Source organism: Homalodisca vitripennis, chromosome X, assembly GCF_021130785.1.
Source record: "Homalodisca vitripennis isolate AUS2020 chromosome X, UT_GWSS_2.1, whole genome shotgun sequence".
Classification (NCBI taxonomy): Eukaryota; Metazoa; Arthropoda; class Insecta; order Hemiptera; family Cicadellidae; genus Homalodisca; species Homalodisca vitripennis.
The window spans coordinates 126,135,442-126,148,897 of NC_060215.1; positions in this window are offsets into that span (position 1 = coordinate 126,135,442).

Here is a 13,456-nt window from a genome sequence, read left to right on the forward strand (position 1 = left end):
TGTATCTCATTTACTGAAGACTGTCAAGACGACCGGTCCAACCTTGCTGAGAACTCTGTGCTAAAAGATGAGCAAATCCCGAAACATTTGTTTTCTTGTTGTTTTTCCTATTCAAGAGTCATCAGACTTAGTGATTGATTATCTTGAGAAATGATATTCAGTCATCTTCGTTTATCTTGTATCAGTCACAGAGTTTCTGTGTAGAGTCGTTATCAGACTTTTCTTTTGAAAAGACACATTTTTATAACGAAACTTCTTAACCTTTAAGAGGTTGTTATAGTTAAGATATGTGAGTTAAAACAAGAGTCAAGATTTAGAAATAAACATCTGGAGTCATCGAAACATCTTAAAATCTACAGTGAAGAAGTCATGTTGTGTCCGCACGTGTGGTATAGCTGAGATTTTTGACGTGTGAATCGTTTCAAACTCTGCTGCACCACACAGGCGCGACATAAGAATCATCTCTCAAGTGGAAACAATGAAAACTACGTCAGCAGGAAAAAATTATCAAGAATTGTTATTAGCAAGAACATGTGGTTGGAGTTAGAGAAGTGTTTCCAGCGTAACTTGTCGTGGAATACTTTTGTTATTCCATATTGTTATAACTCGATATTAGTACAGTTAACCAACAACATAAACTTTTAAATTATTATTTTTGTAGTGATTACCATCATAACCACCGAAAATAAACTCTACAATTTACTTTAATCAAGAACAGTGCTTAATTTATAGCTTATATTTAGCAGTAATATAATAATTTAATTTAATAACAATATTTGATTATGAATAAAATGTAGCGTACTTTGGAATATAGGTTTAGAAAATATATTTATGACCTAGTCAAAAAATAACTAGTTTTTATACCTCTCACTATTTTTAATTAGTTTAACGTTATTTCCCTTGAATTTTATTCTAGTATGAATGTGTAAACTAGTAAGGACTCCTGCGTATGTAGTTTTGATTTGTGTACGAATACGTTATTAGGCTTATTGATTTCTTTAGTTTTGAAGAGACGATTTAAGTGAAAGACATTTTAATAAGGTTAAAATATGACAAGAATATGTAACTTAAAATTGTAAAGGCTTAAAAATGTTTTAAATTAATATTATATGTGCATATATTTTCAGAAAAAACATGTTATAGCTTTATTCATATATCTATTACGTTTGGCGAAATTTTTTATCCTCATCCTTAACTATTTTCCGTTGGCCTGATTTCAAGATATCCCTATTACTATTTTAAAAACTATGTCTTGGCAATTGATAAGTGATTTCCAGTTTCTTATTTCTTCAGGAAAGACTACTTAATGGGTTACATCTGCAGCAAGGGCAATATTTTAGTGGTTTCCTTTTGCTTCAAAAACCATATTTTTAAAATATGTCATTGGACGGCTATATTTTTTATCAATCTGAAACATATTGGATAGACCAACCCTTGGAAATTTTGGAATTAACTGATACAGTTATATCTTTAGATGATAAGAAGCGTGTTACGCCATTTGTATTATGTAACGCTTGAGAAATTTAACTAAGTTAAACATAGTATATTGTTAAGGAAGGTAGAATGTTATTGCTTGAAATACTGAAGTCTCAATGTATTAACTTATTGTTTATCAAATAGAAAACAAATGGTTATAATTTTGAAAAAGGCATTAGTCGATTTTGAATTTTATGCATATCGGCATTTTAATGATCGCAGCATTACCCAAGGCTCGGTTCTTCTCCATTAGTATATCTAATTTATATATACTGCTTGCCAACAATCATACTGTTAAAAACAAAACATTACATTTTTTAATTTAGTTTTATATAATGAGACCTGAAAATAAAGAAAAACTATTGAGCAGGACAATTATGATATTATTATATTATTATTAATATATTAGCCAATAAACGTAATATTTATCTCAAAAAATCTATAACACATTGCCTCCAAACCTAAAAAGTGGAAACTCCAAAAATATATTTTAAACATCTTTAGAATGATATCTTATTAACCGAGCGTATTATTTAGTTGAAACATACTTAATGATTGATAATGCGATAACCATTTGTAACTGAATTTTTTTGACTTCGGTATAAATTATGTTATTAATTTAGATTTAACACTGAAAGCTGACATTTTAACATTTAGTCATGTTGAAAGTTATTGATCTGTATGAAGCTGTTATAGTTAAGATATTAAAACAAGAGTCAAGATTTAGAAGTAAACATCAGGAGTCATCGAAACATCTCAACATCAACATTGAAGAAGTCGTGTTGTGTCCGCACGTGTGGTATAGTTGAGATATTTAATGTGAGACTCGTTTAATACTCTTCCGTACCACACAGGCGCGACATCAAAACCATCTCTCAAGAGGAATCAGTGGAAACTACGTCAGCAGGAAAAAAAACAACGAGAAATGTAATTAGCAAGAACACGTTGTTGGTTTTAGTGAATAGCTTCCAGTGTAACTTGTCGTGGAATAATTCTTTATGCCGTAATGTTACAGCTCGATATAAAGTGCAGTTAAAAGCCAACCTAAACTTTTTAATTATTTTGATTATTTTTTGTTTTCATGTTTACCATCCTAACCACAGAAACTAAACTCTATAATTTACTTTAATCACGAACAGCATTACATTTTAGATTATATTTAATAGTAATGTAATAATATAATTCATTAATATTAATCGTTTATAAATAACATACGGTTTTCCTTGTAATATACTTTTACATAATCTATTAATGAGTTAATTAAAAAACAACTTAAAGAAATAAATAAGCGAAACATAGCATATAGGAAAGAAATAGAATTGTACTGTTTGAGATAATGAGTTTACAATTTATTTAAATATTGTTTATCAAATAAAAAGAAGGTTATTGTTAAAAATAGGACACCAGTCGATTTTCAATTCATACACATTGGCACTTGGGTCAGTGCTTCACCATTAGCACATTTCTAATTTATGTCAACGATAACTCTCATAGCCTTGCTGTATCATCTATAGTCCTCCTGATGACACCACTCATACTGTTAATAACAAAACATTAGATTTTTAAATTTAGTTGTAAATAATTAGGCATCATGGTAAGAACGACCAGCCTTAATGTGAAAGATATTAAATCTAGCCTATTTCGCATTGAGAACCTTTGTTATCTTTAGTTTGTCTTTTAAAAGAAAATCCCTGACGGAGCCTTGCCCCGGCGACCTCTCTCGCACGCTAAACATCTCATTTCAAACGACTACCACATTAAAACATGTAATATATTTTTGTATTATTGTAAATTATGATATCCAAAAACATAATTTTCTGTTTAAAATTTGAGCTTTCTCCACTTTAAGTCATCATTATTCCAAAAGTAATGAGAGTAAAACAATTCTTATACAACATATGTTGTATATACTATGAAGAACTACGTACACATATTTACTGTTATTACTTGACAATTAAAGTTGTAAAGAAGCTTTTTGTAAACCTTTACGAAATAATTTATTAGTTATTATTCTGTATAATTTTTACTTAAATACTGTATAATAATGTAACTAATGGTCTTGAATGCTGATAATGATTCGTGGTAATTTAATTCTCTCAAAATGAAGATATTTCAAAAGGTTTTTGGCGATAACAACGAGTGAGCAATGGGTGTTTCCAGGCCGGGAGTACAGTCTGTGTCTTCCGGCGTCATTGCTTCCCAGATGTCAGTGAAACAACTAACTTATACCTTTACTATATTTTTCCATATCCAATATTATTTCCTGTTTGAGCTGATGAAAAATTCATTATTATCAATATTAATACGTTTAAACACTGATTGAATATGAGGTCAATTTCACAGCATATCACTTAGTTTATCCTATTTTCAATATAATAGTTTTCGATATATGTATATTTAGGATTCCTGTAACTTCTCATTAAAGAATTATTATACCAGAAATATAATTTATTTAAATTTTTTCTGATTTTTGTTAATTCCTGTTAGGTTCTGTAAGACTATTGTTAGTTTTCTAATGATCATTTTAGAGCTTATATATATTATATTAATATATATATTATATTAATTATATATATATATATAGTATATATATATAATTAATATAATATATAATATAGTTTTATGAATGAAATTTTACAGTCATATTTTGTAATATACACCTGTATAAAACACTGTTTTGTACTAGCTATACAGGTTATGCAATATTTTATACAGGTCAAAATCCTAAATGAAAATATTAACCACGATAAATGTTGTTAAACTGGACGGTGCAATGGAAAATGCTTCATCGTCGAAATGACTTCAATCTCCAGACATGATGAAGACATATGAGCCAGCAAGTGTGGTGCACCAGAGGTACTCACGTGTTACTTGTCGCGAGATTTCTTTGCTGCCTCACACATTCATGGCATCAAAATCATCTTTCAAGAGAAATAAGAAAAAAATACGTCAAACGGTTTAAAGGCTAACTAGAAACTTTAACTGTTATGTAGCTGAAGAATGTTAAACATTTGAATCGAAGAGCATATTGTACCAGATGCACTTAGGTAGTTACAATAAAGAAACAGTTTTTAAAAATAATAAGAAACAACGGTATTATTTTTAAAACGGTAAGTTTTAATGATTTTACCGTGACTTATCTTGGCTATCAAACTATACTAAATTCTTGCAATATTTGGCCTTACTGTGAAGAACTATTTCCAGTGATAAAAACTACGAATATGTTTGAAAAAATCTAATTTTTCCAGCAATTTAAATATTGAACATTTTACAATTTGAGTCTATAATTTTAAAGGTTTTTTCTCATTGTTCATGAAAAATAATACAAAAATAATCCCATTACTTTTAATTTGTCATTTGTTTTTCATTTCATGATTATATCAATAGTTGTTCTTATTTTACTCAGTAGTCAAATATGGACATTTTGCAAGTTGTTTTTATTTTATTCTAATATGTTTGCTATTGTACTTAGTTATGTTCTGTTATTGTTCATTTTTCCGAACCCTGGTGTGTCGTGTGTCCAATGTATTCACTTACTCTTGTGGATGTTATGAAACCTTTTCAGTACAGAATGTTCACTGGCCTTTATTAAACACCAGTAAGCCAATCAGTCACACTATAGTAGCTTAGTTAGTAAGAAATAATACATCTCTCATCTTAACTATCCTACAAATACAAATAGCCACATTTATATATTTGTTGCAGGATGAAACTTGAGTGCTTTATTTCATTACTTTATTTAGAAGCTATAATTTTGTATTATTACATTTCTCTTATAAGATATATTCATTAGAGGGAAAATATTAAATTTAGCTTTTAAATTGTATATCTGAGACTTTTACGAAGCCCTTAATTTCCATTTGAATTATTCTGTCATTTATAACTATAAAGTTCGTTGTAAAAAACTTCAAACATTTAAACCTGCCTGTTATAGATACTATCTAAAATTTTTATTTTTATTATGTTCTTTTTTCATATTACTACTATATTAAACATACTTAACAGTATATTAGGCTATATACTGCTTAATAATAACAGTAAATTATTACATTTCTTTTAATTCGGAATAAATAAATAATACAGTTTTTCTTATTATTTTTATCACAAATGTTATTTTAAAGGATTTTGATTTTTTCATTCATACTATGATCCGTCTCCATAACGAATTGTGCATCGGAAAGATATGTTAACTGAAGGTAATGCAGGTTTATATATTCAAATAAACCCAAACATAACTAACTTTTCTTGGTTTAAAGTTTGCTTTTGAGGTTGAAAGAATAGAAAAGGAAACCGGATTTTCCTCTTATACCATGGTCAGTCCCCATAAGCCATCGTGGATCGGAGTGATAAATTAACTGATGGCTAAACAAAGTTAGACATCCTAGATTTTTATGTGTTATGTTCGTTGTTATTCTGAGTTACGGATCATATGACAGATCTGGAAACGAAGAGTTACTAATTTTGTATGTAACTGAAGAATGTCAAATGTCTGGAAAAATCATGTTTCATTCATATCTATCTTCCTTATTACCTTAAACAAAGTTGTTAAAAGCAAAACTGCACATGTAATTCTCAAATTATTTTACTTTGGTAGGTTAATTATTAATAAATATTCAAATTCACTCATAATAACTTTATAAATAGATAGGTGTATAATTGTAATTAACAAACATGTAGTGTTATTGTATTATACGTTATTTATAATTATAGAGTATCATATTTTTGCTGTTACTTTTGTATTCTGTAGCACTACATTTAAGTCTCAAATGAATAACAGTAATTGGGTTAATTTCTACCATTATTGACTTTAGACCCTTAAAAATAGTACACCAACACTATCTTGTAACATATTCGTTAAAGATGTTATACGAATTGTACATTTTCATGTTTATATTATAATAGTTGTTTGATATGAAATTTTATGTTTGCTAAATCACATTACTATAACTGTAAGAAAATTTAGTTAATTTAAAATGTTAAGATTTAGGTAAGATCACTGTTAATAACGCCAGCAAACAGCAGGGACGACATGATAAGATGTACGTGTAGTAAATCTACATTACTACGGCTGTAATATAACTGTAATGAAGCTAATTTGAAATGTAAGATTTAGGTAAGAACACTGTTAATAACGCTCTGCGCTAAAATATGAGCAAATCCCGAAACATTTGTTTTCTTGTTGTTTGTCATATCCAAGAGTCATCAGACTTAGTGATTGATTATCTTGAGAAATGATATTCAGTCACCTTCGTGTATCTTGTATCAGTCACAGTGTATCTTCGTGGAGTTGTTATCCGACTTTACTTTTGAAAAGAAACATTTTTATAACGAAAGTTCTTAACCTTTAAGAGGCTGTTATAGTTAAGATATTAAAACAAGAGTCAAGATTTAGAAGTAAACATCAGGAGTTATCGAAACATCTCAAAATCTACAGTGAAGAAGTCATGTTGTGTCCGCACGTGTGGTATAGCTGAGATTTTTGACGTGTGAATCGTTTCAAACTCTGCTGCACCACACAGGCGCGACATAAGAATCATCTCTCAAGTGGAAACAATGAAAACTGCGTCAGCAGGAAAAAATTAACAAGAATTGTTATTAGCAAGAACATGTGGTTGGAGTTAGAGAAGTGTTTCCAGCGTAACTTGTCGTGGAATACTTTGTTATTCCATATTGTTATAACTCGATATTAATACAGTTAACCAACAACATAAACTTTTAAATTATTATTTTTGTAGTGGTTACCATCATAACCACCGAAAATAAACTCTACAATTTACTTTAATCAAGAACAGAGACCTGAAAATAAAGAAAAACTATTGAGCACGACAATTATGATTGATATTAATATATTAGCCAATAAACGTTATATTTATCTCAAAAAATCTATAACACATTGCCTCCAAACCTAAAAAGTGGAAACTCCAAAAATATACATATTTTAAACATTTTTAGAATGATATCTTATTAACCGAGTGTATTATTTAGTTGAAACATACTTAATGATTGATGATGCGATAACCATTTGTAACTGAATTTTTTTGACTTCGGTATAAATTATGTTATTAATTTAGATTTAACACTGAAAGCTGACATTTTTACATTTAGTCATGTTGAAGGTTATTAACCTATATGAAGCTGTTATAGTTAAGATATTAAAACAAGAGTACGGATTTAGAAGTAAATATCAGGAGTCATCGAAACATCTTAACATCAATCTTTTAAATTAATATTTTTTGTAAAGACAGTCAGTAATAAATATTGCGTGATTTATAAATAAGTTCTAGTCTAATGAGTATAAAACCAAATCAGTTACCACATGCAGAAAGTGTATTCTCATACAGTATTTCTTGAAACTGAAATTAATATCAGATTTCCTAAGGGTAAACAACATTTAGTTACGGCTTCAATATTTAACTTAGAACTTTCAATTTTTTGTATATCTTTCTTTAAGAACAACAAATGTTGTATAAGATTTTTACTGTAATTTCTTTTAGAATAATGATGAGTTAAAGTGAAGAAAGCTTAAATTTGAAACAGAAACACGTGCTTGTCTACACATTTTTTGTTATTATAATTACACTTTACCCATAAAATACTGTTATTTTACTCAAGCACTTTGGCGAATACTACCCAATCAGTAAAACATTATATCCGAGGTAATATAGCAGTATATTTTAATGTAGTAGACGTTTGAAGTGAGATTTTTAGCGTGCGAGAGGCTTGCCAGGGAACTTCTTTAGAAAAAAAGAACTATATGCAAATGTAGAACTAAAATATGTCGGCCTTGCTGTTGAGATTTATCTTAAGCCATCAAATGCTATACTGAAACAGATAAAAAATTAAATACCTATTGTTCGCATATACAGGTGAGTTTTAAATATGCGGAGCTGTTTCGTATTTGGCTAAGGCTCAACATATGTAAAACATGTAATACTGGACTGTGAGAGACTGGGAGCAAGGAGAAGGGCTCTTTTCGGTGATAAACAACCAGGCGACGAACCAGATGCTAGTATCGGGGAAAAGCTTCTTAGCCTAATTAAGGGCACGAAGATAGGCTTACCCCTCTAACATCAAAGGGGCACACAATAAGCTCAGGTTGACGTGTGAGGATCTAGGAATCCACCCCAATATCCCAAAGGAAAAAAAAGGCTCAACATAAAAATGGTCACTATAAATGAAGCAAATTATAAGTAAGTAATTAATTAATTAAATCTTTTCCAAAAATTTCCAGATTTGGGACTTACTATCTTCCATATCTGACCTTTTAGCTTAATTTTTATTATTTTCTTTGGGTTTTGCTATTTTTAGACATGTTTTCATGCTTCTCTACAACATATCTAGTTGGTATTCTCGCTGTTCTCCAGATATCTAAGAAATTCTTTGCAACTGTTTTATTCATTCTTGTAAAAAAAATTACTGATTGTACCAAATTTCTAAGGAACTTTTGTGTGGTGAAAAACAGAAGACGTCTGACCAACTAACCAAAGAACAGTATTTTCCTAGTCTCTATAGCTGAAGGACATGTTCAGTTAGAACAAATTTCTAATTCTAAAGAACTTTAAAAATGATTTTAAAAGAGAAACTAAATAGTTTTACTACCAACAATATAGCAAAACTTGCAGTAATTACACACACACACACACACACACACACACACACACACACACACACACACACACACACACACACACACACACACACATCTATTTATAATCATAAATAATCAAAAATTGAGTACTATTCCTATCAAGAATGTACTAGTAACAATTATTCTAGAAAGTGACTGCTATTTTTCTATTGCGCAATCGTTCACGAGACAAGTATTATTGACAAGAATCACGGTGACAAAGAACTCAGGAGAAATTTTAGTAAATAGCAGAAAAATTGGCCTGGAACCGAATCTCACGCTGCGAGTAGCTAATATTCAACTTTGGTCGAGATAGACTCGATTTTTCAGTACATTCAATTTCATCGCCTTTACTACAAAACAGTTTGTATTATATCTCTCTACTTAACTACACGTACTTTATATTTCTTGATTTATTTTATTATATTTCCGTAAAAATAATATTAAATATAAACACACACAGCAAATATTGAATTTACGAAAAGCAATAAATAATAGAAACAAAGCTCGATACACTACTAAAAACGGCAATATAGTCCCATTAAATAACAATGTGGAGGAAATTAGTAAGTTTATGATGCACCGTGCTTATTTTGGATTCGTTTTAATACACGTGAAGTGTAAAACTTTTGACAAACTGATAAATAATACGTTTCCATAAGCATGTGTATAGTTTTTCATTTTATGGTTGATTTTCTGGCCCCATCTTCCATGAGAAGTTCTAGTAAAGTCAGACTTGAAGTCAGCAGGAAGATCTCATATTTTGGCCCTAAGTTTTTCAACGAACTCCCCACTAGTCTCAGGAAATACAGTTGTATCTCTCTTAATTAAAACTGTAGGAATATTTAATTGTCGACCACATAGCTATACTCTTAGCTCATAAGATTTTATACGGTTATTATTGATTTCAAGATGAAGGAGGAGGTTTTGATATTTTTATTTAGCCTATAATTGAGTTAAGTATCCTAAATCCTACCTATAAAAATCGTGTCATGTTTAAAGATAATGTTCGCATAGAGCTAGCTGTTTGCATGAAGATACCATTCATGCAACAGACCAAATTAGTGGTTGCATAAACGGAATTTCATACTTGATTGGCTACTCCAAAGATATTCTAGGTTACCAAAAATTATATTATTCTTTTTATAAATATTAACATAGTTTAATGTAATAATAAGACGTAATTGAAGACACGTGTGTAAAAAGTCAGAAACCTCTGTGTAGGTTCATAACTCTAGTTCCATCTTCCTCTCTCTTCCACTTTCTCGCGCGTAAGAGAAGAAGAATGATCTTGAATAACCTTTGAACAGAGGCTATATATTTTGACAATTCTCAGCTATAAAAGACGTACAAAAAACGGTCTATGTTGCCAAAAATTTAAGTGGCGTCATTGTCTGGTTGTCTTGACTACCGCCAAACTGTGTCATTGGTTATTGTTATGTTAAGGAAATCGGGCTAGGAATGAGACAAAAGTGGATAACAGAAATTTATTACCGAAATTTGGAAATGACCACAGGGGCATATTTAGCCTTCTAGAGCGTTTAAGATATGAGAGGAGGCACCTTGTAGAAGCCGGGACAATTCTGCTCCGGACATCACGTTTAAATTTGAAATATATCTTACAAAATTATGAAAAAATAGTGATTCAATACACCATTTTCTTTCAGCAATTTTAGTTTATAGGGATATAGTTTAAATTAAATTGTCAATATGCTGCTTCATGATGCTTCGTATTTCTAACTTATCAACACTCAATAGATCAATAGAGCTTGGCTGTAAGAGTGCATGAGACTTGTTAATCACAAATAATTGTGTCCGTCCACCGTTTGTCCTAAGGTTACTCGCGAAAATTTATTTAAATTTTTGAGGATTTTTTCGTTTATTTTGGATCCTCAATAACCAGATGATCTTAGAAGGAGAAACCTTAATAATCCTTTGAACCACAAGGGTGAACCTCACACAAAGAGCATTTTTATGTTATTCGTCCTAGCAGAATATTTATAACCACCACAGAAAGAATTCTGTGTGGAGGATGTCTGAATAACGTAATAACAAACCTAGATTTCTGGAGCCGTGCATTCTACACCATGGAACTGTGAAAATGGATGTCAACTTGGAGCTGGTGAGTGAGAATAATGATTTGTTCTGTTGGCGTGAGAAATACAATTTTACACATGGACTAGTATCAGATCATGGACACATACTTTTCAGACTGGCCTTAGGAAACTTTAATCAGAGTTAAGTTGTGTTGTGGATTTTATTTCTGAATATTAAATAATAGTTTACTTCTGCAGGTTCAAAGTGTATGCACATGTCTTGTTCTATATTTGTACTTTTTCTTCAAAATATTGATAATTGGATTCTATTTTTAAAAGTAAAATTGTCAAATTATTGCTTGAAGCAATAAATAATTATAGGTTTCTAGGTATGAATTAGTCTTTTCTTCTCATAACATAATTACTTAGGTGCGGTTTTAGCTACTTTTTTGCAGGTGAGATAATAAATCTCTAAACCAAAACCATCACTGCTGTATGGGTTGAATACAGTGCGCAAAGATGGCACTCAAATGAGACACATTGATAGCCCAATATAAGTTTGGACGATGTGTTGAACCCAAACCAACCATTTAATGTAAAAATAAATCCTCCTTAAAGAAATAAAAATTTCTTTATGAGCAAAGAAGTATTTCTACTAAAAAACGGGTTTTTGTGTAACCAGTAATAGTTACATGTAATCATATTACAATATATGTAAAGGAAGCGTTATTTCAATGTGTGTGTGTTTGTTTGTTTGTTTTTTAAATTTGTATGGTCACTGTAGGCCATTATTTGAAGAAAATATATTTTAACAGGTTTACATACAAAAACTTTTATTATGTAAATAACAATATCAGCACCATCAATTTTGTTTCGACAATATTCACTACAAAGCTCATTACTTCGATAGCATTACTGTTGAAGTTGACCTAGAGAGTAGTTATGTGGTATGAATCTTCTAATAACTTTACGTCAGTATTGTAAATGATCCATTGGGAGCTCCTATTTATCTCTGTCAAAACAGTAACTACATATTCTTACGGGTAACTAACAGTGTTGGCAACGAGAAAACAGAACAAAAACATTGCTTATCAATCAGATTACATAGTGCGGGTTAATCTCTGAAAGATTTTCTGTAATCTATCAACATATGCGATGGTTACTTCCTTGGACTGGTTGGTTTCATGCAAAGCTAAAACATGTTAACTTATCTTGAAATGCCATCTCCATATTAACTTAAAGTACTGAGTTTTGTTTATTTGTGTTATTTATATAATAAGATATATTACGCTCGTATACGGCAGTTTGAAAGTTTTTATTACTTCCCTTTCTTTTCTGTCCATTAAATACAAATATTTTATCTATTTAAACTAACTTTTAAAAGACCAACAGTGTGGAAATTTTGAACATACCTGTACACGTGTGTACCCATGATTTTTTTCATTTACCTAGGATAATGCAATTAAAACAGAGTAAATATCCTCTAGTGCCCGAAAATCAATAGATGTTTGTCATAGATTAATGCAGTTTACATTTAATTACATGGTTTAGCAGATGGAAATGAACTCGGTTTGTGTCTACTTGTGTAGAGATTGTGTACAAGGAATTTTACAATTATTTTATTAATTCTAAAATACAGGGTGGTATGAAAATTTAAAGTTAACTTCTGCTATCCCTCTTTAAAAAGGGGGGGGGTGAAATGTGTGTACCCTAAAAAGAATAAAAAACAATAATTTAATAAGAATCTTGAAGGTTGCACATTAATATCTCAATCCGTTTGGAATGTATCCGAACTTAATTTACACTCTGTATATTCTTTTCATCGTTGTGTTGTTGCGAACAAATGCTACTACATGGCAGAAACAGACGAGTTTCTTAAAAATCACTTCCTGTAATAAGAACTTAAAAAATTTTTCCTGTAACAATTTAAACAACGTTTTCTGTAACTGCTTGAGCATTGTTTCCTGTAACAACAGCTTAAACAGAATTTCCTGCAATAACTTAAACATCGATATAATAAAATACATCATTAGAGTAATTTGCTATTAATATAAACTATTTTAAATGTAACTAAATTTAAAAAAAATATAATAATCAGTATAATTAAATGTACAGTCATAGAAATTAAAAAAATGTATGACGTAAAATAACCACGAACTGAAATTTCATGTTATCCTCACTAAAATTCTTGTATAGCTAATATTTATTTGTATTCTTAATAAAAATACGCATTAAAATATGCATAGTAGATATTGGTTACGACTTTCTCTCTATTATCAGAATAACAAACTTAAGTTAAATAATTTAGTTTAAAACA